Source organism: Miniopterus natalensis, chromosome 3 (assembly GCF_054644295.1).
Source record: "Miniopterus natalensis isolate mMinNat1 chromosome 3, mMinNat1.hap1, whole genome shotgun sequence".
Lineage (NCBI taxonomy): Eukaryota > Metazoa > Chordata > Mammalia > Chiroptera > Miniopteridae > Miniopterus > Miniopterus natalensis.
Genome location: NC_142083.1, coordinates 104,754,109 through 104,780,348, shown reverse-complemented (window position 1 = coordinate 104,780,348; position 26,240 = coordinate 104,754,109).

Below are 26,240 nucleotides of genomic sequence, written 5' to 3'. Positions count from 1 at the left end.
AGTATAAAATGCATATGAATTCCAGCATGAAAATTCACTCCAGAAGGATGAAATGCATGTTTCTCTCTGAAAAAACACTCAGCCACTAGGCTTTTGCTTGCTGCTTCAAAGTCTTTATAGAAATGTGTGTTTTCACTGCTGGAATACCCTAGCCCTCAACATCACTATAACCCTAGGTCCAACCATAACCCTAACCGGATCTCTAACCCTAGCCCTAAACATAACCCTAATCCTAGGACCAATCATAACCCTAAACATATCTCTAACCCTAGCCCTCAACATAACCCTAACCCTAGGTCCAATCGTAACCCTAATCGGATCTCTAACCCTGGCCCTCAACAAAACCCTAACCCTAGGTGCAATCGTAACCCTAACCGGATCAGTAACCCTAGCCCTCAACATAACCCTAACCCTAGGTCCAATAGTAACCCTAACCAGATCTCAAACCCTAGCCCTCAACATAACCCTAACCCTAGGTCCAATCGTAACCCTAACCGGATCTCTAACCCTAGCCCTCAACATAACCCTAACCCTAGGTCCAATCGTAACCCTAACCGGATCTCTAACCATAGCAATCAACATAACCCTAACCCTAGGTCCAATCGTAACCCTAACCGTCTCTCTAACCCTAGCCCTCAACATTACAGTAATGCTAGGTCCAATCGTAACCCTAACCGGAACTGTAACCCTGGGCCTCAACATAACCCTAACCCTAGGTCCAATGGTAATCCTAACCAGATCTCAAACCCTAGCCCTCAACATAACCCTAACCCTAGGTCCAAACGTAACCCTAACCGGATCTCTAACCCTAGCCCTCAACATAACCCTAACCCTTGGTCCAATTGTAATACTAACCTGATCACTAACCCTAGCCCTCAACATAACCCTAACCCTAGGTCCAATCGTAACCCTAGCCGGAACTCTAACCCTAGCACTCAACATAACCCTAACCCTAGGTCCAATCGTAATACTAAATTGATCTCTAACCCTAGCCCTCAATATAACCCTAACCCTAGGTCCAATCGTAACCCTAACAGTCTGTCTAACCCTAGCCCTCAACATAACCCTAACCCTAGGTCCAATCGTAACCCTAACCGGATCTCAAACCCTAGCCCTCAACATAAGCTTAACCCTAGATCCAATCGTAACCCTAACCGGATCTCTAACCCTAGCACTCAACATAACCCTAACCCTAGGTCCAATCGTAATACTAACCTGATCTCTAACCCTAGCCCTCAACATAACCCTAACCCTAGGTCCAATCGTAATACTAAATTGATCTCTAACCCTAGCCCTCAACATAACCCTAACCCTAGGTCCAATCGTAACCCTAACCGTCTGTCTAAACCTAGCCCTCAACATAACCCTAACCCGAGGTCCAATCGTAACCCTAACCGGATCTCTAACACTAGCCCTAAACATAACCCTAACCCTAGGTCCAATCGTAACCCTAACCGTCTCTCTAACCCTAGCCCTCAACATAACCCTAACCCTAGGTCCAATCGTAACCCTAACCGGATCTCTATCCCTAGCCCTAAACATAATCCTAACCCTAGGTCCAATCGTAACCCTAACCGTCTCTCTAACCCTAGCCCTCAACATAACCCTAACCCTAGGTCCAACCGTAACCCTAACCGGATCTCTAACCCTAGCAATCAACATAACCCTAACGCTAGGTCCAATCGTAACCCTAACCGGATCTCTAACCATACGCCTCAACATAACCCTAACCCTAGGTCCAATCGTAACCCTAACCGTCTCTCTAACCCTAGCCCTCAACATTACACTAATGCTAGGTCCAATCGTAACCCTAACCGGAACTGTAACCCTGGGCCTCAACATAACCCTAACCCTAGGTCCAACCGTAATCCTAACCAGATCTCAAACCCTAGCCCTCAACATAACCCTAACCCTAGGTCCAATCGTAACCCTAACCGGATCTCTTATCCTGGCCTCAACATTACCCTAACCCTTGGTCCAATCGTAATACTAACCTGATCACTAACCCTAGCCCTCAACATAACCCTAACCCTAGGTCCAATCGTAACCCTAACCGGAACTCTAAACCTAGCACTCAACATAACCCTAACCCTAGGTCCAATCGTAATACTAAATTGATCTCTAACCCTAGCCCTCAACATAACCCTAACCCTAGGTCCAATCGTAACCCTAACAGTCTGTCTAACCCTAGCCCTCAACATAACCTTAACCCTAGGTCCAATCGTAACCCTAACCGGATCTCTAACCCTAGCCCTAAACATAACCCTAACCCTAGGTCCAAAAGTAACCCTAACCGTCTCTCTAACCCTAGCCCTCAACATTAGCCTAACCCTAGGTCCAATCGTAACCCTAACCGGAACTGTAACCCTGGCCCTCAACAAAACCCTAACCCTAGGTGCAATCGTAACCCTAACCGGATCAGTAACCCTAGCCCTCAACATAACCCTAACCCTAGGTCCAATAGTAACCCTAACCAGATCTCAAACCCTAGCCCTCAACATAACCCTAACCCTAGGTCCAATCGTAACCCTAACCGGATCTCTAACCCTAGCAATCAACATAACCCTAACCCTAGGTCCAATCGTAACCCTAACCGGATCTCTAACCCTAGCCCTCAACATAACCCTAACCCTAGGTCCAATCGTAACCCTAACCGTCTCTCTAACCCTAGCACTCAACATTACGCTAACCCTAGGTCCAATCGTAACCCTAACCGTCTCTCTAACCCTAGCCATCAACATAACCCTACCCTAGGTCCAATCGTAACCCTAACCGTCTCTACAGAAGTTTGAAATACGTGTATTTCTCTCTGAAAGAACTCTCAGCCACTATTCTTTAGCTTGCTCCTTCCAAGTCTTTGTAGAAACGTGTGTTTTCACTGCAGGCATAAGTTTTAGGATGCATTTTTTCAATCTCTTGCAAGCCTCATGTTGTTTCTTAGACAATGTGGAAAAACAAGGAGTATGTATCCCGAATCACTTGAAATCCAGGAAAACGCACACTGCATCAGTCTTCTTCAAACACGTTCTATCTCCTAAAGTGTTTTGAACTTTCAACAAACCAGAAAAGAAGGGCATTTTGCAGTGAAATTCAGAATGGCATGTACAAAAAGCCATTGCTTTCGGTTGCAGAGTTCAAAAGCATGATTGTCTTCATGTTTTCGATGAAACCCTTACATTTCCAATTTACCTGAGTTAGGACTTTCCCAAAAAGACGTGTTTGCGTGTCTGTGTTGAAAGGAGCTCTAAGTTGTGTATTCCGTGCTGTAGAGTGACACACTCTACACAGGATACACAGCGTTTTGAGAGCACCAACATGCTTCAAACTGAAACTGCTACAAGGTGTGTGTAGCATGCTGAATGAAGACTTGTCATTTCAAAGAAAGAAGAGGAAGCCAAAATCCAGATAGTGAAACGAGCACACCAGTATGGGAGATGTGCATGTGGACACTTTCAAGCAGCAGCTCTTTGTGGACACTTGGAAACAGGGCTGTGAAAAACTTTCGTACAAAGCGGATTTGGCCAAAGTTGAAAGACCTTCCAAAACCAACCCTAAATAACTTAGCCAAACAATGAAAGTTCCAATAAGCTCCTGCAGGAAAGGTGCATCTATGACACAACCCCTGAGCAGGTAGCTACATTCTGCACAGTACAAAATGCATATGAATTCCAGCAAGAAAACTCACTCCAGAAGGATGAAATGCATGTGTTTCTCTCTGAAAGGACACTCAGCCACTATTCTTTTGCTTGCTCCTTCCAAGTCTTTGTAGAAACGTGTGTTTTCACTGCTGGAATAAGTTTTAGGATGCATTGTTTCAATCTCTTGCAAGCCTCATGTTGTTTCTTAGACAATGTGGAAAAACACGGATTATGTTTCCCAAATCACTAGAAATCCAGGAAAACGCACACTGCATCAGTCTTCTTCAAACACGCTCTATCTCCTAATGTGTTGTGAACTTTCAACAAACCAGAAAAGAAGGGCATTTTGCACTGAAATTCAGACGGGTATGTACAAGAGTTCATGCCTATTGGTTGCAGAGTGCAAAAGCATGATTGACTTCAAGTTCTCGATGAAACCCTTACATTTCCAAGAGTAAAGAAGTGGGACTTTTACAAAAAGATGTGTTTGCCTGTCTGTGGTGAAAGGAGTTCTAAGTTGTGTATTCAGTGCTGGAGATTGACACACTCTACACAGGTTACTCAGCGTTTTAAGAGCACCAATATGCTGCAAACTGAAACTGCTACAAGGTGTGTGTAGCATGCAGAAAGAGGGCTTGTAATTTCAAAGAAAGAAGAGGAAACCAAAATCCAGGTAGTGAAACGAGCACACCAGTATGGGAGATGTGCATGTGGAGAGTTTTAAGCAGCAGTTCTTTGTGGGCTCTTGGAAACAGGGCTGTGAAAAAATTTCGTAAGAAAGCGGATTTGGCTAAAGTTGAAAGACCTTCCAAAACCAACCCAAAGAAGTTAGCCAAACAATGAATGTTCCAATAAGCTCCTGCAGGAAAGTTGCTTCTATGACACAACCCCCGAGCAGGTAGTTACATTCTGCACGGTACAAATGCATATGAATTCCAGGCTGAAAATTCACTCCAGAAGGATGAAATGTCTATGTTTCTCTCTGAAAGAACACTCAGCCATTGGCTTTTACTTGCTACTTCAAAGTCTTTGTAGAAACGTGTGCTTTCACCGCTGGAGTACGTTTTGGGATGCATTTTTTCAATCTCTTGCAAGCCTCATGTTTCTTTCACAATGTGGAAAAATAAGGATTATATTTCCCAAATCACTTGAAATCTAGGGAAACGCACACTGCATCGATCTTGCTCAAACACGCTCTTTCTCCTAATGTGTTGAGAACATTCAAGAAACCAGAAAACAAGGGCATTTTGCAGTGAAACTCAGTCAGGCATGTACAAGAGGTCATTTCTATTGGTAGTAGAGTGCAAAAGCATGATTGACTTCATGTTCTCCATGAAACCCTTACATTTCCAAGGGACCTGAAGTAGGACTTTCACAAAAAGATGTGTCTGCGTGTCTGTGGTGAAAGGAGCTCTAAGTTGTGTCTTCAGTGCTGGAAAGTAACACACTCTACATAGGTTACACAGCGTTCTGAGAGCACCAACATGCTTCAAACTGAAGCTGGTACAAGGTGTGTGTAGAATGCTGAATGAAGACTTGTCATTTCAAAGAAAGAAGAGGAAACCAAAATCCAGGTAGTGAAACGAGCACACCAGTATACGAGATGTGCATGTGGACAATTTCAAGCAGCAGCTCTTTGTGGACACTTGGAAACAGCGCTATTAAAAACTTGCGTACGAAGCGGGATTTGGCCAAGGTTGAAAGACCTTCCAAAACCAACCCTAAATAACTTAGTCAAACAATGAATGTTCCAATAAGCTCCTGCAGAAAATGTGCTTCTATGACACAACCCCCAGCAGGTAGCTACATTCTGCACAGCATAAAATGCATATGAACTCCAGCATGAAAATTCACTCCAGAAGGATGAAATGCATGTTTCTCTCTGAAAGAACACTCAGCCACTAGGCTTTTGCTTCCTGCTTCAAAGTCTTTATAGAAATGTGTGTTTTCACTGCTGGAATACCCTAGCCCTCAACATCACTATAACCCTAGGTCCAACCGTAACCCTAACCGGATCTCTAACCCTAGACCTAAACATAACCCTAATCCTAGGACCAATCATAACCCTAACCATATCTCTAACCCTAGCCCTCAACATAACCCTAACCCTAGGTCCAATCGTAACCCTAATCGGATCTCTAACCCTGGCCCTCAACAAAACCCTAACCCTAGGTGCAATCGTAACCCTAACCGGATCAGTAACCCTAGCCCTCAACATAACCCTAACCCTAGGTCCAATCGTAATACTAATCTGATATCTAACCCTAGCCCTCAACATAACCCTAACCCTAGGTCCAATAGTAACCCTAACCAGATCTCAAACCCTAGCCCTCAACATAACCCTAATCCTAGGTCCAATCGTAACCCTAACCGGATCTCTAACCCTAGCAATCAACATAACCCTAACCCTAGGTCCAATCGTAACCCTAACAGGATCTCTAATCCTAGCCCTCAATATAACCCTAACCCTAGGTCCAATCGTAACCCTAACCGTCTCTCTAACCCTAGCCCTCAACATTACACTAATGTTAGGTCCAATCGTAACCCTAACCGGAACTGTAACCCTGGGCCTCAACATAACCCTAACCCTAGGTCCAATCGTAACCCTAACCGGATCAGTAAACCTAGCCCTCAACATAACCCTAACCCTAGGTCCAATCGTAATACTAATCTGATCTCTAACCCTAGCCCTCAACATAACCCTAACCCTAGGTCCAATAGTAACCCTAACCAGATCTCAATCCCTAGCCCTCAACATAACCCTAACCCTAGGTCCAATAGTAACCCTAACCGGATCTCTAACCCTAGCCCTAAACATAACCCTAACCCTAGGTCCAAAAGTAACCCTAACCGTCTCTCTAACCCTAGCCCTCAACATTACCCTAACCCTAGGTCCAATCGTAACCCTAACCGTCTCTCTAACCCTAGCACTCAACATTACGCTAACCCTAGGTCCAATCGTAACCCTAACCGTCTCTCTAACCCTAGCCCTCAACATAACCCTACCCTAGGTCCAATCGTAACCCTAACCGTCTCTACGGAAGTTTGAAATACGTGTGTTTTTCTCTGAAAGAACTCTCAGCCACTATTCTTTTGCTTGCTCCTTCCAAGTCTTTGTAGAAACGTGTGTTTTCACTGCAGGCATAAGTTTTAGGATGCATTTTTTCAATCTCTTGCAAGCCTCATGTTGTTTCTTAGACAATGTGGAAAAACAAGGAGTATGTATCCCGAATCACTTGAAATCCAGGAAAACGCACACTGCATCAGTCTTCTTCAAACACGTTCTATCTCCTAAAGTGTTTTGAACTTTCAACAAACCAGAAAAGAAGGGCATTTTGCAGTGAAATTCAGAATGGCATGTACAAAAAGCCATTTCTTTCGGTTGCAGAGTTCAAAAGCATGATTGTCTTCATGTTTTCGATGAAACCCTTACATTTCCAATTTACCTGAGTTAGGACTTTCCCAAAAAGACGTGTTTGCGTGTCTGTGTTGAAAGGAGCTCTAAGTTGTGTATTCCGTGCTGTAGAGTGACACACTCTACACAGGATACACAGCGTTTTGAGAGTACCAACATGCTTCAAACTGAAACTGCTACAAGGTGTGTGTAGCATGCTGAATGAAGACTTGTCATTTCAAAGAAAGAAGAGGAAACCAAAATCCAGGTAGTGAAACGAGCACACCAGTATGGGAGATGTGCATGTGGACACTTTCAAGCAGCAGCTCTTTGTGGACACTTGGAAACAGGGCTGTGAAAAACTTTCGTACAAAGCGGATTTGGCCAAAGTTGAAAGGCCTTCCAAAACCAACCCTAAATAACTTAGCCAAACAATGAAAGTTCCAATAAGCTCCTGCAGGAAAGGTGCATCTATGACACAACCCCCGAGCAGGTAGCTACATTCTGCACAGTACAAAATGCATATGAATTCCAGCAAGAAAACTCACTCCAGAAGGATGAAATGCATGTGTTTCTCTCTGAAAGGACACTCAGCCACTATTCTTTTGCTTGCTCCTTCCAAGTCTTTGTAGAAACGTGTGTTTTCACTGCTGGAATAAGTTTTAGGATGCATTGTTTCAATCTCTTGCAAGCCTCATGTTGTTTCTTAGACAATGTGGAAAAACACGGATTATGTTTCCCAAATCACTAGAAATCCAGGAAAACGCACACTGCATCAGTCTTCTTCAAACACGCTCTATCTCCTAATGTGTTGTGAACTTTCAACAAACCAGAAAAGAAGGGCATTTTGCACTGAAATTCAGACGGGTATGTACAAGAGTTCATTCCTATTGGTTGCAGAGTGCAAAAGCATGATTGACTTCAAGTTCTAGATGAAACCCTTACATTTCCAAGAGTAAAGAAGTGGGACTTTTACAAAAAGATGTGTTTGCCTGTCTGTGGTGAAAGGAGTTCTAAGTTGTGTATTCAGTGCTGGAGATTGACACACTCTACACAGGTTACTCAGCGTTTTAAGAGCACCAATATGCTGCAAACTGAAACTGCTACAAGGTGTGTGTAGCATGCAGAAAGAGGGCTTGTAATTTCAAAGAAAGAAGAGGAAACCAAAATCCAGGTAGTGAAACGAGCACACCAGTATGGGAGATGTGCATGTGGAGAGTTTTAAGCAGCAGTTCTTTGTGGGCTCTTGGAAACAGGGCTGTGAAAAAATTTCGTAAGAAAGCGGATTTGGCTAAAGTTGAAAGACCTTCCAAAACCAACCCAAAGAAGTTAGCCAAACAATGAATGTTCCAATAAGCTCCTGCAGGAAAGTTGCTTCTATGACACAACCCCCGAGCAGGTAGTTACATTCTGCACGGTACAAATGCATATGAATTCCAGGCTGAAAATTCACTCCAGAAGGATGAAATGTGTATGTTTCTCTCTGAAAGAACACTCAGCCATTGGCTTTTACTTGCTACTTCAAAGTCTTTGTAGAAACGTGTGCTTTCACCGCTGGAGTACGTTTTGGGATGCATTTTTTCAATCTCTTGCAAGCCTCATGTTTCTTTCACAATGTGGAAAAATAAGGATTATATTTCCCAAATCACTTGAAATCTAGGGAAACGCACACTGCATCGATCTTGCTCAAACACGCTCTTTCTCCTAATGTGTTGAGAACATTCAAGAAACCAGAAAACAAGGGCATTTTGCAGTGAAACTCAGTCAGGCATGTACAAGAGGTCATTTCTATTGGTAGTAGAGTGCAAAAGCATGATTGACTTCATGTTCTCCATGAAACCCTTACATTTCCAAGGGACCTGAAGTAGGACTTTCACAAAAAGATGTGTCTGCGTGTCTGTGGTGAAAGGAGCTCTAAGTTGTGTCTTCAGTGCTGGAGAGTAACACACTCTACATAGGTTACACAGCGTTCTGAGAGCACCAACATGCTTCAAACTGAAGCTGGTACAAGGTGTGTGTAGAATGCTGAATGAAGACTTGTCATTTCAAAGAAAGAAGAGGAAACCAAAATCCAGGTAGTGAAACGAGCACACCAGTATACGAGATGTGCATGTGGACAATTTCAAGCAGCAGCTCTTTGTGGACACTTGGAAACAGCGCTATTAAAAACTTGCGTACGAAGCGGGATTTGGACAAGGTTGAAAGACCTTCCAAAACCAACCCTAAATAACTTAGTCAAACAATGAATGTTCCAATAAGCTCCTGCAGAAAATGTGCTTCTATGACACAACCCCCAGCAGGTAGCTACATTCTGCACAGCATAAAATGCATATGAACTCCAGCATGAAAATTCACTCCAGAAGGATGAAATGCATGTTTCTCTCTGAAAGAACACTCAGCCACTAGGCTTTTGCTTCCTGCTTCAAAGTCTTTATAGAAATGTGTGTTTTCACTGCTGGAATACCCTAGCCCTCAACATCACTATAACCCTAGGTCCAACCGTAACCCTAACCGGATCTCTAACCCTAGACCTAAACATAACCCTAATCCTAGGACCAATCATAACCCTAACCATATCTCTAACCCTAGCCCTCAACATAACCCTAACCCTAGGTCCAATCGTAACCCTAATCGGATCTCTAACCCTGGCCCTCAACAAAACCCTAACCCTAGGTGCAATCGTAACCATAAACGGATCAGTAACCCTAGCCCTCAACATAACCCTAACCCTAGGTCCAATCGTAATACTAATCTGATATCTAACCCTAGCCCTCAACATAACCCTAACCCTAGGTCCAATAGTAACCCTAACCAGATCTCAAACCCTAGCCCTCAACATAACCCTAATCCTAGGTCCAATCGTAACCCTAACCGGATCTCTAACCCTAGCAATCAACATAACCCTAACCCTAGGTCCAATCGTAACCCTAACAGGATCTCTAATCCTAGCCCTCAACATAACCCTAACCCTAGGTCCAATCGTAACCCTAACCGTCTCTCTAACCCTAGCCCTCAACATTACACTAATGTTAGGTCCAATCGTAACCCTAACCGGAACTGTAACCCTGGGCCTCAACATAACCCTAACCCTAGGTCCAATCGTAACCCTAACCGGATCAGTAACCCTAGCCCTCAACATAACCCTAACCCTAGGTCCAATCGTAATACTAATCTGATCTCTAACCCTAGCCCTCAACATAACCCTAACCCTAGGTCCAATAGTAACCCTAACCAGATCTCAATCCCTAGCCCTCAACATAACCCTAACCCTAGGTCCAATAGTAACCCTAACCGGATCTCTAACCCTAGCCCTAAACATAACCCTAACCCTAGGTCCAAAAGTAACCCTAACCGTCTCTCTAACCCTAGCCCTCAACATTACGCTAACCCTAGGTCCAATCGTAACCCTAACCGTCTCTCTAAACCTAGCACTCAACATAACCCTACCCTAGGTCCAATCGTAACCCTAACCGTCTCTACAGAAGTTTGAAATACGTGTGTTTTTCTCTGAAAGAACTCTCAGCCACTATTCTTTTGCTTGCTCCTTCCAAGTCTTTGTAGAAACGTGTGTTTTCACTGCAGGCATAAGTTTTAGGATGCATTTTTTCAATCTCTTGCAAGCCTCATGTTGTTTCTTAGACAATGTGGAAAAACAAGGAGTATGTATCCCGAATCACTTGAAATCCAGGAAAACGCACACTGCATCAGTCTTCTTCAAACACGTTCTATCTCCTAAAGTGTTTTGAACTTTCAACAAACCAGAAAAGAAGGGCATTTTGCAGTGAAATTCAGAATGGCATGTACAAAAAGCCATTTCTTTCGGTTGCAGAGTTCAAAAGCATGATTGTCTTCATGTTTTCGATGAAACCCTTACATTTCCAATTTACCTGAGTTAGGACTTTCCCAAAAAGACGTGTTTGCGTGTCTGTGTTGAAAGGAGCTCTAAGTTGTGTATTCCGTGCTGTAGAGTGACACACTCTACACAGGATACACAGCGTTTTGAGAGTACCAACATGCTTCAAACTGAAACTGCTACAAGGTGTGTGTAGCATGCTGAATGAAGACTTGTCATTTCAAAGAAAGAAGAGGAAACCAAAATCCAGGTAGTGAAACGAGCACACCAGTATGGGAGATGTGCATGTGGACACTTTCAAGCAGCAGCTCTTTGTGGACACTTGGAAACAGGGCTGTGAAAAACTTTCGTACAAAGCGGATTTGGCCAAAGTTGAAAGGCCTTCCAAAACCAACCCTAAATAACTTAGCCAAACAATGAAAGTTCCAATAAGCTCCTGCAGGTAAGGTGCATCTATGACACAACCCCCGAGCAGGTAGCTACATTCTGCACAGTACAAAATGCATATGAATTCCAGCAAGAAAACTCACTCCAGAAGGATGAAATGCATGTGTTTCTCTCTGAAAGGACACTCAGCCACTATTCTTTTGCTTGCTCCTTCCAAGTCTTTGTAGAAACGTGTGTTTTCACTGCTGGAATAAGTTTTAGGATGCATTGTTTCAATCTCTTGCAAGCCTCATGTTGTTTCTTAGACAATGTGGAAAAACACGGATTATGTTTCCCAAATCACTAGAAATCCAGGAAAACGCACACTGCATCAGTCTTCTTCAAACACGCTCTATCTCCTAATGTGTTGTGAACTTTCAACAAACCAGAAAAGAAGGGCATTTTGCACTGAAATTCAGACGGGTATGTACAAGAGTTCATTCCTATTGGTTGCAGAGTGCAAAAGCATGATTGACTTCAAGTTCTAGATGAAACCCTTACATTTCCAAGAGTAAAGAAGTGGGACTTTTACAAAAAGATGTGTTTGCCTGTCTGTGGTGAAAGGAGTTCTAAGTTGTGTATTCAGTGCTGGAGATTGACACACTCTACACAGGTTACTCAGCGTTTTAAGAGCACCAATATGCTGCAAACTGAAACTGCTACAAGGTGTGTGTAGCATGCAGAAAGAGGGCTTGTAATTTCAAAGAAAGAAGAGGAAACCAAAATCCAGGTAGTGAAACGAGCACACCAGTATGGGAGATGTGCATGTGGAGAGTTTTAAGCAGCAGTTCTTTGTGGGCTCTTGGAAACAGGGCTGTGAAAAAATTTCGTAAGAAAGCGGATTTGGCTAAAGTTGAAAGACCTTCCAAAACCAACCCAAAGAAGTTAGCCAAACAATGAATGTTCCAATAAGCTCCTGCAGGAAAGTTGCTTCTATGACACAACCCCCGAGCAGGTAGTTACATTCTGCACGGTACAAATGCATATGAATTCCAGGCTGAAAATTCACTCCAGAAGGATGAAATGTGTATGTTTCTCTCTGAAAGAACACTCAGCCATTGGCTTTTACTTGCTACTTCAAAGTCTTTGTAGAAACGTGTGCTTTCACCGCTGGAGTACGTTTTGGGATGCATTTTTTCAATCTCTTGCAAGCCTCATGTTTCTTTCACAATGTGGAAAAATAAGGATTATATTTCCCAAATCACTTGAAATCTAGGGAAACGCACACTGCATCGATCTTGCTCAAACACGCTCTTTCTCCTAATGTGTTGAGAACATTCAAGAAACCAGAAAACAAGGGCATTTTGCAGTGAAACTCAGTCAGGCATATACAAGAGGTCATTTCTATTGGTAGTAGAGTGCAAAAGCATGATTGACTTCATGTTCTCCATGAAACCCTTACATTTCCAAGGGACCTGAAGTAGGACTTTCACAAAAAGATGTGTCTGCGTGTCTGTGGTGAAAGGAGCTCTAAGTTGTGTCTTCAGTGCTGGAGAGTAACACACTCTACATAGGTTACACAGCGTTCTGAGAGCACCAACATGCTTCAAACTGAAGCTGGTACAAGGTGTGTGTAGAATGCTGAATGAAGACTTGTCATTTCAAAGAAAGAAGAGGAAACCAAAATCCAGGTAGTGAAACGAGCACACCAGTATACGAGATGTGCATGTGGACAATTTCAAGCAGCAGCTCTTTGTGGACACTTGGAAACAGCGCTATTAAAAACTTGCGTACGAAGCGGGATTTGGACAAGGTTGAAAGACCTTCCAAAACCAACCCTAAATAACTTAGTCAAACAATGAATGTTCCAATAAGCTCCTGCAGAAAATGTGCTTCTATGACACAACCCCCAGCAGGTAGCTACATTCTGCACAGCATAAAATGCATATGAACTCCAGCATGAAAATTCACTCCAGAAGGATGAAATGCATGTTTCTCTCTGAAAGAACACTCAGCCACTAGGCTTTTGCTTCCTGCTTCAAAGTCTTTATAGAAATGTGTGTTTTCACTGCTGGAATACCCTAGCCCTCAACATCACTATAACCCTAGGTCCAACCGTAACCCTAACCGGATCTCTAACCCTAGACCTAAACATAACCCTAATCCTAGGACCAATCATAACCCTAACCATATCTCTAACCCTAGCCCTCAACATAACCCTAACCCTAGGTCCAATCGTAACCCTAATCGGATCTCTAACCCTGGCCCTCAACAAAACCCTAACCCTAGGTGCAATCGTAACCATAAACGGATCAGTAACCCTAGCCCTCAACATAACCCTAACCCTAGGTCCAATCGTAATACTAATCTGATATCTAACCCTAGCCCTCAACATAACCCTAACCCTAGGTCCAATAGTAACCCTAACCAGATCTCAAACCCTAGCCCTCAACATAACCCTAATCCTAGGTCCAATCGTAACCCTAACCGGATCTCTAACCCTAGCAATCAACATAACCCTAACCCTAGGTCCAATCGTAACCCTAACAGGATCTCTAATCCTAGCCCTCAACATAATCCTAACCCTAGGTCCAATCGTAACCCTAACCGTCTCTCTAACCCTAGCCCTCAACATTACACTAATGTTAGGTCCAATCGTAACCCTAACCGGAACTGTAACCCTGGGCCTCAACATAACCCTAACCCTAGGTCCAATCGTAACCCTAACCGGATCAGTAACCCTAGCCCTCAACATAACCCTAACCCTAGGTCCAATCGTAATACTAATCTGATCTCTAACCCTAGCCCTCAACATAACCCTAACCCTAGGTCCAATAGTAACCCTAACCAGATCTCAATCCCTAGCCCTCAACATAACCCTAACCCTAGGTCCAATAGTAACCCTAACCGGATCTCTAACCCTAGCCCTAAACATAACCCTAACCCTAGGTCCAAAAGTAACCCTAACCGTCTCTCTAACCCTAGCCCTCAACATTACGCTAACCCTAGGTCCAATCGTAACCCTAACCGTCTCTCTAAACCTAGCACTCAACATAACCCTACCCTAGGTCCAATCGTAACCCTAACCGTCTCTACAGAAGTTTGAAATACGTGTGTTTTTCTCTGAAAGAACTCTCAGCCACTATTCTTTTGCTTGCTCCTTCCAAGTCTTTGTAGAAACGTGTGTTTTCACTGCAGGCATAAGTTTTAGGATGCATTTTTTCAATCTCTTGCAAGCCTCATGTTGTTTCTTAGACAATGTGGAAAAACAAGGAGTATGTATCCCGAATCACTTGAAATCCAGGAAAACGCACACTGCATCAGTCTTCTTCAAACACGTTCTATCTCCTAAAGTGTTTTGAACTTTCAACAAACCAGAAAAGAAGGGCATTTTGCAGTGAAATTCAGAATGGCATGTACAAAAAGCCATTTCTTTCGGTTGCAGAGTTCAAAAGCATGATTGTCTTCATGTTTTCGATGAAACCCTTACATTTCCAATTTACCTGAGTTAGGACTTTCCCAAAAAGACGTGTTTGCGTGTCTGTGTTGAAAGGAGCTCTAAGTTGTGTATTCCGTGCTGTAGAGTGACACACTCTACACAGGATACACAGCGTTTTGAGAGTACCAACATGCTTCAAACTGAAACTGCTACAAGGTGTGTGTAGCATGCTGAATGAAGACTTGTCATTTCAAAGAAAGAAGAGGAAACCAAAATCCAGGTAGTGAAACGAGCACACCAGTATGGGAGATGTGCATGTGGACACTTTCAAGCAGCAGCTCTTTGTGGACACTTGGAAACAGGGCTGTGAAAAACTTTCGTACAAAGCGGATTTGGCCAAAGTTGAAAGGCCTTCCAAAACCAACCCTAAATAACTTAGCCAAACAATGAAAGTTCCAATAAGCTCCTGCAGGAAAGGTGCATCTATGACACAACCCCCGAGCAGGTAGCTACATTCTGCACAGTACAAAATGCATATGAATTCCAGCAAGAAAACTCACTCCAGAAGGATGAAATGCATGTGTTTCTCTCTGAAAGGACACTCAGCCACTATTCTTTTGCTTGCTCCTTCCAAGTCTTTGTAGAAACGTGTGTTTTCACTGCTGGAATAAGTTTTAGGATGCATTGTTTCAATCTCTTGCAAGCCTCATGTTGTTTCTTAGACAATGTGGAAAAACACGGATTATGTTTCCCAAATCACTAGAAATCCAGGAAAACGCACACTGCATCAGTCTTCTTCAAACACGCTCTATCTCCTAATGTGTTGTGAACTTTCAACAAACCAGAAAAGAAGGGCATTTTGCACTGAAATTCAGACGGGTATGTACAAGAGTTCATTCCTATTGGTTGCAGAGTGCAAAAGCATGATTGACTTCAAGTTCTCGATGAAACCCTTACATTTCCAAGAGTAAAGAAGTGGGACTTTTACAAAAAGATGTGTTTGCGTGTCTGTGGTGAAAGGAGCTCTAAGTTGTGTATTCAGTGCTGGAGATTGACACACTCTACACAGGTTACTCAGCGTTTTAAGAGCACCAATATGCTGCAAACTGAAACTGCTACAAGGTGTGTGTAGCATGCAGAAAGAGGGCTTGTAATTTCAAAGAAAGAAGAGGAAACCAAAATCCAGGTAGTGAAACGAGCACACCAGTATGGGAAATGTGCATGTGGAGAGTTTTAAGCAGCAGTTCTTTGTGGGCTCTTGGAAACAGGGCTGTGAAAAAATTTCGTAAGAAAGCGGATTTGGCTAAAGTTGAAAGACCTTCCAAAACCAACCCAAAGAAGTTAGCCAAACAATGAATGTTCCAATAAGCTCCTGCAGGAAAGTTGCTTCTATGACACAACCCCCGAGCAGGTAGTTACATTCTGCACGGTACAAATGCATATGAATTCCAGGCTGAAAATTCACTCCAGAAGGATGAAATGTGTATGTTTCTCTCTGAAAGAACACTCAGCCATTGGCTTTTACTTGCTACTTCAAAGTCTTTGTAGAAACGTGTGCTTTCACCGCTGGAGTACGTTTTGGGATGCATTTTTTCAATCTCTTGCAAGCCTCATGTTTCTTTCACAATGTGGAAAAATAAGGATTATATTTCCCAAATCACTTGAAATCTAGGGAAACGCACACTGCATCGATCTTGCTCAAACACGCTCTTTCTCCTAATGTGTTGAGAACATTCAAGAAACCAGAAAACAAGGGCATTTTGCAGTGAAACTCAGTCAGGCATGTACAAGAGGTCATTTCTATTGGTAGTAGAGTGCAAAAGCATGATTGACTTCATGTTCTCCATGAAACCCTTACATTTCCAACGGACCTGAAGTAGGACTTTCACAAAAAGATGTGTCTGCGTGTCTGTGGTGAAAGGAGCTCTAAGTTGTGTCTTCAGTGCTGGAGAGTAACACACTCTACATAGGTTACACAGCGTTCTGAGAGCACCAACATGCTTCAAACTGAAGCTGGTACAAGGTGTGTGTAGAATGCTGAATGAAGACTTGTCATTTCAAAGAAAGAAGAGGAAACCAAAATCCAGGTAGTGAAACGAGCACACCAGTATACGAGATGTGCATGTGGACAATTTCAAGCAGCAGCTCTTTGTGGACACTTGGAAACAGCGCTATTAAAAACTTGCGTACGAAGCGGGATTTGGCCAAGTTTGAAAGACCTTCCAAAACCAACCCTAAATAACTTAGCCAAACAATGAATGTTCCAATAAGCTCCTGCAGAAAAGGTGCTTCTATGACACAACCCCCAGCAGGAAGCTACATTCTGCACAGTATAAAATGCATATGAACTCCAGCATGAAAATTCACTCCAGAAGGACGAAATGCATGTTTCTCTCTGAAAGAACACTCAGCCACTAGGCTTTTGCTTGCTGCTTCAAAGTCTTTATAGAAATGTGTGTTTTCACTGCTGGAATACCCTAGCCCTCAACATCACTATAAACCTAGGTCCAACCGTAACCCTAAGCGGAACTCTAACCCTAGCCCTAAACATAACCCTAATCCTAGGACCAATCATAACCCTAACCATATCTCTAACACTAGCCCTCAACATAAGCCTAACCCTAGGTCCAATCGTAATACTAATCTGATCTCTAACCCTAGCCCTCAACATAACCCTAACCCTAGGTCCAATTGTAACCCTAACCAGATCTCAATCCCTAGCCCTCAACATAACCCTAACCCTAGGTCCAATAGTAACCCTAACCGGATCTCTAACCCTAGCCCTAAACATAACCCTAACCCTAGGTCCAAAAGTAACCCTAACCGTCTCTCTAACCCTAGCCCTCAACATAACCCTAACCCTAGGTCCAATCGTAACCCTAACCGTCTCTCTAACCCTAGCCCTCAACATAACCCTAACCCTAGGTCCAATCGTAACCCTAAACGGATCAGTAACCCTAACCCTCAACATAACCCTAACCCTAGGTCTAATCGTAATACTAATCTGATCTCTAACCCTAGCCCTCAACATAACCCTAACCCTAGCTCCAATTGTAACCTTAACCGTCTGTCTAACCCTAGCCCTCAACATAACCCTAACCCTAGGTGAAATCGTAACCCTAACCGGATCTCTAACCCTAGCCCTCAACATAACCCTAACCCTAGGTCCAATAGTAACCTTAACCGGATCTCTAACCCTAGCCCTAAACATAACCCTAACCTTAGGACCAATCATAACCCTAACCATATCTCTAACCCTAGCCCTCAACATAACCCTAACCCTAGGTCCAATCGTAATACTAATCTGATCTCTAACCCTAGCCCTCAACATAACCCTAACCCTAGGTCCAATAGTAACCCTAACCAGATCTCAAACCCTAGCTCTCAACATAACCCTAACCCTAGGTCCAATAGTAACCTTAACCGGATCTCTAACCCTAGCCCTAAACATAACCCTAACCCTAGGTCCAAAAGTAACGCTAACCGTCTCTCTAACCCTAGCCCTCAACATTACCCTAACCCTAGGTCCTATCGTAACCCTAACTGTCTGTCTAACCCTAGCCCTCAACATAACCCTAACCCTAGGTCCAATCGTAACCCTAACCGGATCTCTAACCCTAGCCCTAAACATAACCCTAACCCTAGGTCCAAAAGTAACCCTAACCGTCTCTCTAACCCTAGCCCTCAACATTACCCTAACCCTAGGTCCAATCGTAACCCTAACCGTCTATCTAACCCTAGCCCTCAACATAACCCTACCCTAGGTCCAATCGTAACCCTAACCGTCTCTACAGAAGTTTGAAATACGTGTGTTTCTCTCTGAAAGAACTCTCAGCCGCTATTCTTTTGCTTGCTCCTTCCAAGTCTTTGTAGAAACGTGTGTTTTCACTGCAGGCATAAGTTTTAGGATGCATTTTTTCAATCTCTTGCAAGCCTCATGTTGTTTCTTAGACAATGTGGAAAAACAAGGAGTATGTATCCCGAATCACTTGAAATCCAGGAAAACGCACACTGCATCAGTCTTCTTCAAACACGTTCTATCTCCTAAAGTGTTTTGAACTTTCAACAAACCAGAAAAGAAGGGCATTTTGCAGTGAAATTCAGAATGGCATGTACAAAATCCATTTCTTTCGGTTGCAGAGTTCAAAAGCATGATTGTCTTCATGTTTTCGATGAAACCCTTACATTTCCAATTTACCTGAGTTAGGACTTTCCCAAAAAGACGTGTTTGCGTGTCTGTGTTGAAAGGAGCTCTAAGTTGTGTATTCCGTGCTGTAGAGTGACACACTCTACACAGGATACACAGCGTTTTGAGAGCACCAACATGCTTCAAACTGAAACTGCTACAAGGTGTGTGTAGCATGCTGAATGAAGACTTGTCATTTCAAAGAAAGAAGAGGAAACCAAAATCCAGGTAGTGAAACGAGCACACCAGTATGGGAGATGTGCATGTGGACACTTTCAAGCAGCAGCTCTTTGTGGACACTTGGAAACAAGGCTGTGAAAAACTTTCGTACAAAGCGGATTTGGCCAAAGTTGAAAGACCTTCCAAAACCAACCCTAAATAACTTAGCCAAGCAATGAAAGTTCCAATAAGCTCCTGCAGGAAAGGTGCATCTATGACATAACCCTCGAGCAGGTAGCTACATTCTGCACAGTACAAAATGCATATGAATTCCAGCAAGAAAACTCACTCCAGAAGGATGAAATGCATGTGTTTCTCTCTGAAAGGACACTCAGCCACTATTCTTTTGCTTGCTCCTTCCAAGTCTTTGTAGAAACGTGTGTTTTCACTGCTGGAATAAGTTTTAGGATGCATTGTTTCAATCTCTTGCAAGCCTCATGTTGTTTCTTAGACAATGTGGAAAAACACGGATTATGTTTCCCAAATCACTAGAAATCCAGGAAAACGCACACTGCATCAGTCTTCTTCAAACACGCTCTATCTCCTAATGTGTTGTGAACTTTCAACAAACCAGAAAAGAAGGGCATTTTGCACTGAAATTCAGACGGGTATGTACAAGAGTTCATTCCTATTGGTTGCAGAGTGCAAAAGCATGATTGACTTCAAGTTCTCGATGAAACCCTTACATTTCCAAGAGTAAAGAAGTGGGACTTTTACAAAAAGATGTGTTTGCGTGTCTGTGGTGAAAGGAGCTCTAAGTTGTGTATTCAGTGCTGGAGATTGACACACTCTACACAGGTTACTCAGCGTTTTAAGAGCACCAATATGCTGCAAACTGAAACTGCTACAAGGTGTGTGTAGCATGCAGAAAGAGGGCTTGTAATTTCAAAGAAAGAAGAGGAAACCAAAATCCAGGTAGTGAAACGAGCACACCAGTATGGGAGATGTGCATGTGGAGAGTTTTAAGCAGCAGTTCTTTGTGGGCTCTTGGAAACAGGGCTGTGAAAAAATTTCGTAAGAAAGCGGATTTGGCTAAAGTTGAAAGACCTTCCAAAACCAACCCAAAGAAGTTAGCCAAACAATGAATGTTCCAATAAGCTCCTGCAGGAAAGTTGCTTCTATGACACAACCCCCGAGCAGGTAGTTACATTCTGCACGGTACAAATGCATATGAATTCCAGGCTGAAAATTCACTCCAGAAGGATGAAATGTGTATGTTTCTCTCTGAAAGAACACTCAGCCATTGGCTTTTACTTGCTACTTCAAAGTCTTTGTAGAAACGTGTGCTTTCACCGCTGGAGTACGTTTTGGGATGCATTTTTTCAATCTCTTGCAAGCCTCATGTTTCTTTCACAATGTGGAAAAATAAGGATTATATTTCCCAAATCACTTGAAATCTAGGGAAACGCACACTGCATCGATCTTGCTCAAACACGCTCTTTCTCCTAATGTGTTGAGAACATTCAAGAAACCAGAAAACAAGGGCATTTTGCAGTGAAACTCAGTCAGGCATGTACAAGAGGTCATTTCTATTGGTAGTAGAGTGCAAAAGCATGATTGACTTCATGTTCTCCATGAAACCCTTACATTTCCAAGGGACCTGAAGTAGGACTTTCACAAAAAGATGTGTCTGCGTGTCTGTGGTGAAAGGAGCTCTAAGTTGTGTATTCAGTGCTGGAGAGTAACACACTCTACATAGGTTACACAGCGTTTTGAGAGCACCAACATGCTTCAAACTGAAGCTGGTACAAGGTGTGTGTAGAATGCTGAATGAAGACTTGTCATTTCAAAGAAAGAAGAGGAAACCAAAATCCAGGTAGTGAAACGAGCACACCAGTATACGAGATGTGCATGTGGACAATTTCAAGCAGCAGCTCTTTGTGGACACTTGGAAACAGCGCTATTAAAAACTTGCGTACGAAGCGGGATTTGGCCAAGGTTGAAAGACCTTCCAAAACCAACCCTAAATAACTTAGCCAAACAATGAATGTTCCCATAAGCTCCTGCAGAAAAGGTGCTTCTATGACACAACCCCAGCAGGTAGCTACATTCTGCACAGTATAAAATGCATATGAACACCAGCATGAAAATTCACTCCAGAAGGATGAAATGCATGTTTCTCTGTGAAAGAACACTCAGCCACTAGGCTTTTGCTTGCTGCTTCAAAGTCTTTATAGAAATGTGTGTTTTCACTGCTGGAATACCCTAGCCCTCAACATCACTATAACCGTAGGTCCAACCGTAACCCTAACCGGATCTCTAACCCTAGCCCTCAACATAACCCAACCCTAGGTCCAATAGTAACCCTAACCGGATCTCTAACCCTAGCCCTAAACATAACCCTAACCCTAGGACCAATCATAACCATAACCATATCTCTAACCCTAGCCCTCAACATAACACTAACCCTAGGTCCAATCGTAATACTAATCTGATCTCTAACCCTAGCCCTCAACATAACCCTAACCCTAGGTCCAATAGTAACCCTAAGCAGATCTCAAACCCTACCCCTCAACATAACCCTAACCCTAGGTCCAATAGTAACCCTAACCGGATCTCTAACCCTAGCCCTAAACATAACCCTAACCCTAGGACCAATCATAACCATAACCATATCTCTAACCCTAGCCCTCAACATAACCCTAACCCTAGGTCCAATCGTAATACTAATCTGATCTCTAACCCTAGCCCTCAACATAACCCTAACCCTAGGTCCAATAGTAACCCTAACCAGATCTCAAACCCTAGCCCTCAACATAACCCTAACCCTAGGTCCAATAGTAACCTTAACCGGATCTCTAACCCTAGCCCTCAACATAACCCTAACCCTAGGTCCAATAGTAACCCTAACCAGATCTCAAACCCTACCCCTCAACATAACCCTAACCCTACGTCCAATAGTAACCCTAACCGGATCTCTAACCCTAGCCCTAAACATAACCCTAACCCTAGGACCAATCATAACCCTAACCATATCTCTAACCCTAGCCCTCAACATAACCCTAACCCTAGGTCCAATCGTAATACTAATCTGATCTCTAACCCTAGCCCTCAACATAACCCTAACCCTAGGTCCAATAGTAACCCTAACCAGATCTCAAACCCTAGCCCTCAACATAACCCTAACCCTAGGTCCAAAAGTAACGCTAACCGTCTCTCTAACCCTAGCCCTCAACATTACCCTAACCCTAGGTCCTATCGTAACCCTAACTGTCTGTCTAACCCTAGCCCTCAACATAACCCTAACCTAGGTCCAATCGTAACCCTAACCGGATCTCTAACCCTAGCCCTAAACATAACCCTAACCCTAGGTCCAAAAGTAACCCTAACCGTCTCTCTAACCCTAGCCCTCAACATTACCCTAACCCTAGGTCCAATCGTATCCCTAACCGTCTCTCTAACCCTAGCCCTCAACATAACCCTACCCTAGGTCCAATCGTAACCCTAACCGTCTCTACAGAAGTTTGAAATACGTGTGTTTCTCTCTGAAAGAACTCTCAGCCGCTATTCTTTTGCTTGCTCCTTCCAAGTCTTTGTAGAAACGTGTGTTTTCACTGCAGGCATAAGTTTTAGGATGCATTTTTTCAATCTCTTGCAAGCCTCATGTTGTTTCTTAGACAATGTGGAAAAACAAGGAGTATGTATCCCGAATCACTTGAAATCCAGGAAAACGCACACTGCATCAGTCTTCTTCAAACACGTTCTATCTCCTAAAGTGTTTTGAACTTTCAACAAACCAGAAAAGAAGGGCATTTTGCAGTGAAATTCAGAATGGCATGTACAAAAAGCCATTTCTTTCGGTTGCAGAGTTCAAAAGCATGATTGTCTTCATGTTTTCGATGAAACCCTTACATTTCCAATTTACCTGAGTTAGGACTTTCCCAAAAAGACGTGTTTGCGTGTCTGTGTTGAAAGGAGCTCTAAGTTGTGTATTCCGTGCTGTAGAGTGACACACTCTACACAGGATACACAGCGTTTTGAGAGCACCAACATGCTTCAAACTGAAACTGCTACAAGGTGTGTGTAGCATGCTGAATGAAGACTTGTCATTTCAAAGAAAGAAGAGGAAACCAAAATCCAGGTAGTGAAACGAGCACACCAGTATGGGAGATGTGCATGTGGACACTTTCAAGCAGCAGCTCTTTGTGGACACTTGGAAACAAGGCTGTGAAAAACTTTCGTACAAAGCGGATTTGGCCAAAGTTGAAAGACCTTCCAAAACCAACCCTAAATAACTTAGCCAAGCAATGAAAGTTCCAATAAGCTCCTGCAGGAAAGGTGCATCTATGACATAACCCCCGAGCAGGTAGCTACATTCTGCACAGTACAAAATGCATATGAATTCCAGCAAGAAAACTCACTCCAGAAGGATGAAATGCATGTGTTTCTCTCTGAAAGGACACTCAGCCACTATTCTTTTGCTTGCTCCTTCCAAGTCTTTGTAGAAACGTGTGTTTTCACTGCTGGAATAAGTTTTAGGATGCATTGTTTCAATCTCTTGCAAGCCTCATGTTGTTTCTTAGACAATGTGGAAAAACACGGATTATGTTTCCCAAATCACTAGAAATCCAGGAAAACGCACACTGCATCAGTCTTCTTCAAACACGCTCTATCTCCTAATGTGTTGTGAACTTTCAACAAACCAGAAAAGAAGGGCATTTTGCACTGAAATTCAGACGGGTATGTACAAGAGTTCATTCCTATTGGTTGCAGAGTGCAAAAGCATGATTGACTTCAAGTTCTCGATGAAACCCTTACATTTCCAAGAGTAAAGAAGTGGGACTTTTACAAAAAGATGTGTTTGCGTGTCTGTGGTGAAAGGAGCTCTAAGTTGTGTATTCAGTGCTGGAGATTGACACACTCTACACAGGTTACTCAGCGTTTTAAGAGCACCAATATGCTGCAAACTGAAACTGCTACAAGGTGTGTGTAGCATGCAGAAAGAGGGCTTGTAATTTCAAAGAAAGAAGAGGAAACCAAAATCCAGGTAGTGAAACGAGCACACCAGTATGGGAGATGTGCATGTGGAGAGTTTTAAGCAGCAGTTCTTTGTGGGCTCTTGGAAACAGGGCTGTGAAAAAATTTCGTAAGAAAGCGGATTTGGCTAAAGTTGAAAGACCTTCCAAAACCAACCCAAAGAAGTTAGCCAAACAATGAATGTTCCAATAAGCTCCTGCAGGAAAGTTGCTTCTATGACACAACCCCCGAGCAGGTAGTTACATTCTGCACGGTACAAATGCATATGAATTCCAGGCTGAAAATTCACTCCAGAAGGATGAAATGTGTATGTTTCTCTCTGAAAGAACACTCAGCCATTGGCTTTTACTTGCTACTTCAAAGTCTTTGTAGAAACGTGTGCTTTCACCGCTGGAGTACGTTTTGGGATGCATTTTTTCAATCTCTTGCAAGCCTCATGTTTCTTTCACAATGTGGAAAAATAAGGATTATATTTCCCAAATCACTTGAAATCTAGGGAAACGCACACTGCATCGATCTTGCTCAAACACGCTCTTTCTCCTAATGTGTTGAGAACATTCAAGAAACCAGAAAACAAGGGCATTTTGCAGTGAAACTCAGTCAGGCATGTACAAGAGGTCATTTCTATTGGTAGTAGAGTGCAAAAGCATGATTGACTTCATGTTCTCCATGAAACCCTTACATTTCCAAGGGACCTGAAGTAGGACTTTCACAAAAAGATGTGTCTGCGTGTCTGTGGTGAAAGGAGCTCTAAGTTGTGTATTCAGTGCTGGAGAGTAACACACTCTACATAGGTTACACAGCGTTTTGAGAGCACCAACATGCTTCAAACTGAAGCTGGTACAAGGTGTGTGTAGAATGCTGAATGAAGACTTGTCATTTCAAAGAAAGAAGAGGAAACCAAAATCCAGGTAGTGAAACGAGCACACCAGTATACGAGATGTGCATGTGGACAATTTCAAGCAGCAGCTCTTTGTGGACACTTGGAAACAGCGCTATTAAAAACTTGCGTACGAAGCGGGATTTGGCCAAGGTTGAAAGACCTTCCAAAACCAACCCTAAATAACTTAGCCAAACAATGAATGTTCCCATAAGCTCCTGCAGAAAAGGTGCTTCTATGACACAACCCCAGCAGGTAGCTACATTCTGCACAGTATAAAATGCATATGAACACCAGCATGAAAATTCACTCCAGAAGGATGAAATGCATGTTTCTCTGTGAAAGAACACTCAGCCACTAGGCTTTTGCTTGCTGCTTCAAAGTCTTTATAGAAATGTGTGTTTTCACTGCTGGAATACCCTAGCCCTCAACATCACTATAACCGTAGGTCCAACCGTAACCCTAACCGGATCTCTAACCCTAGCCCTCAACTTAACCCAACCCTAGGTCCAATAGTAACCCTAACCGGATCTCTAACCCTAGCCCTAAACATAACCCTAACCCTAGGACCAATCATAACCATAACCATATCTCTAACCCTAGCCCTCAACATAACACTAACCCTAGGTCCAATCGTAATACTAATCTGATCTCTAACCCTAGCCCTCAACATAACCCTAACCCTAGGTCCAATAGTAACCCTAAGCAGATCTCAAACCCTACCCCTCAACATAACCCTAACCCTAGGTCCAATAGTAACCCTAACCGGATCTCTAACCCTAGCCCTAAACATAACCCTAACCCTAGGACCAATCATAACCATAACCATATCTCTAACCCTAGCCCTCAACATAACCCTAACCCTAGGTCCAATCGTAATACTAATCTGATCTCTAACCCTAGCCCTCAACATAACCCTAACCCTAGGTCCAATAGTAACCCTAACCAGATCTCAAACCCTAGCCCTCAACATAACCCTAACCCTAGGTCCAATAGTAACCTTAACCGGATCTCTAACCCTAGCCCTCAACATAACCCTAACCCTAGGTCCAATAGTAACCCTAACCAGATCTCAAACCCTACCCCTCAACATAACCCTAACCCTAGGTCCAATAGTAACCCTAACCGGATCTCTAACCCTAGCCCTAAACATAACCCTAACCCTAGGACCAATCATAACCCTAACCATATCTCTAACCCTAGCCCTCAACATAACCCTAACCCTAGGTCCAATCGTAATACTAATCTGATCTCTAACCCTAGCCCTCAACATAACCCTAACCCTAGG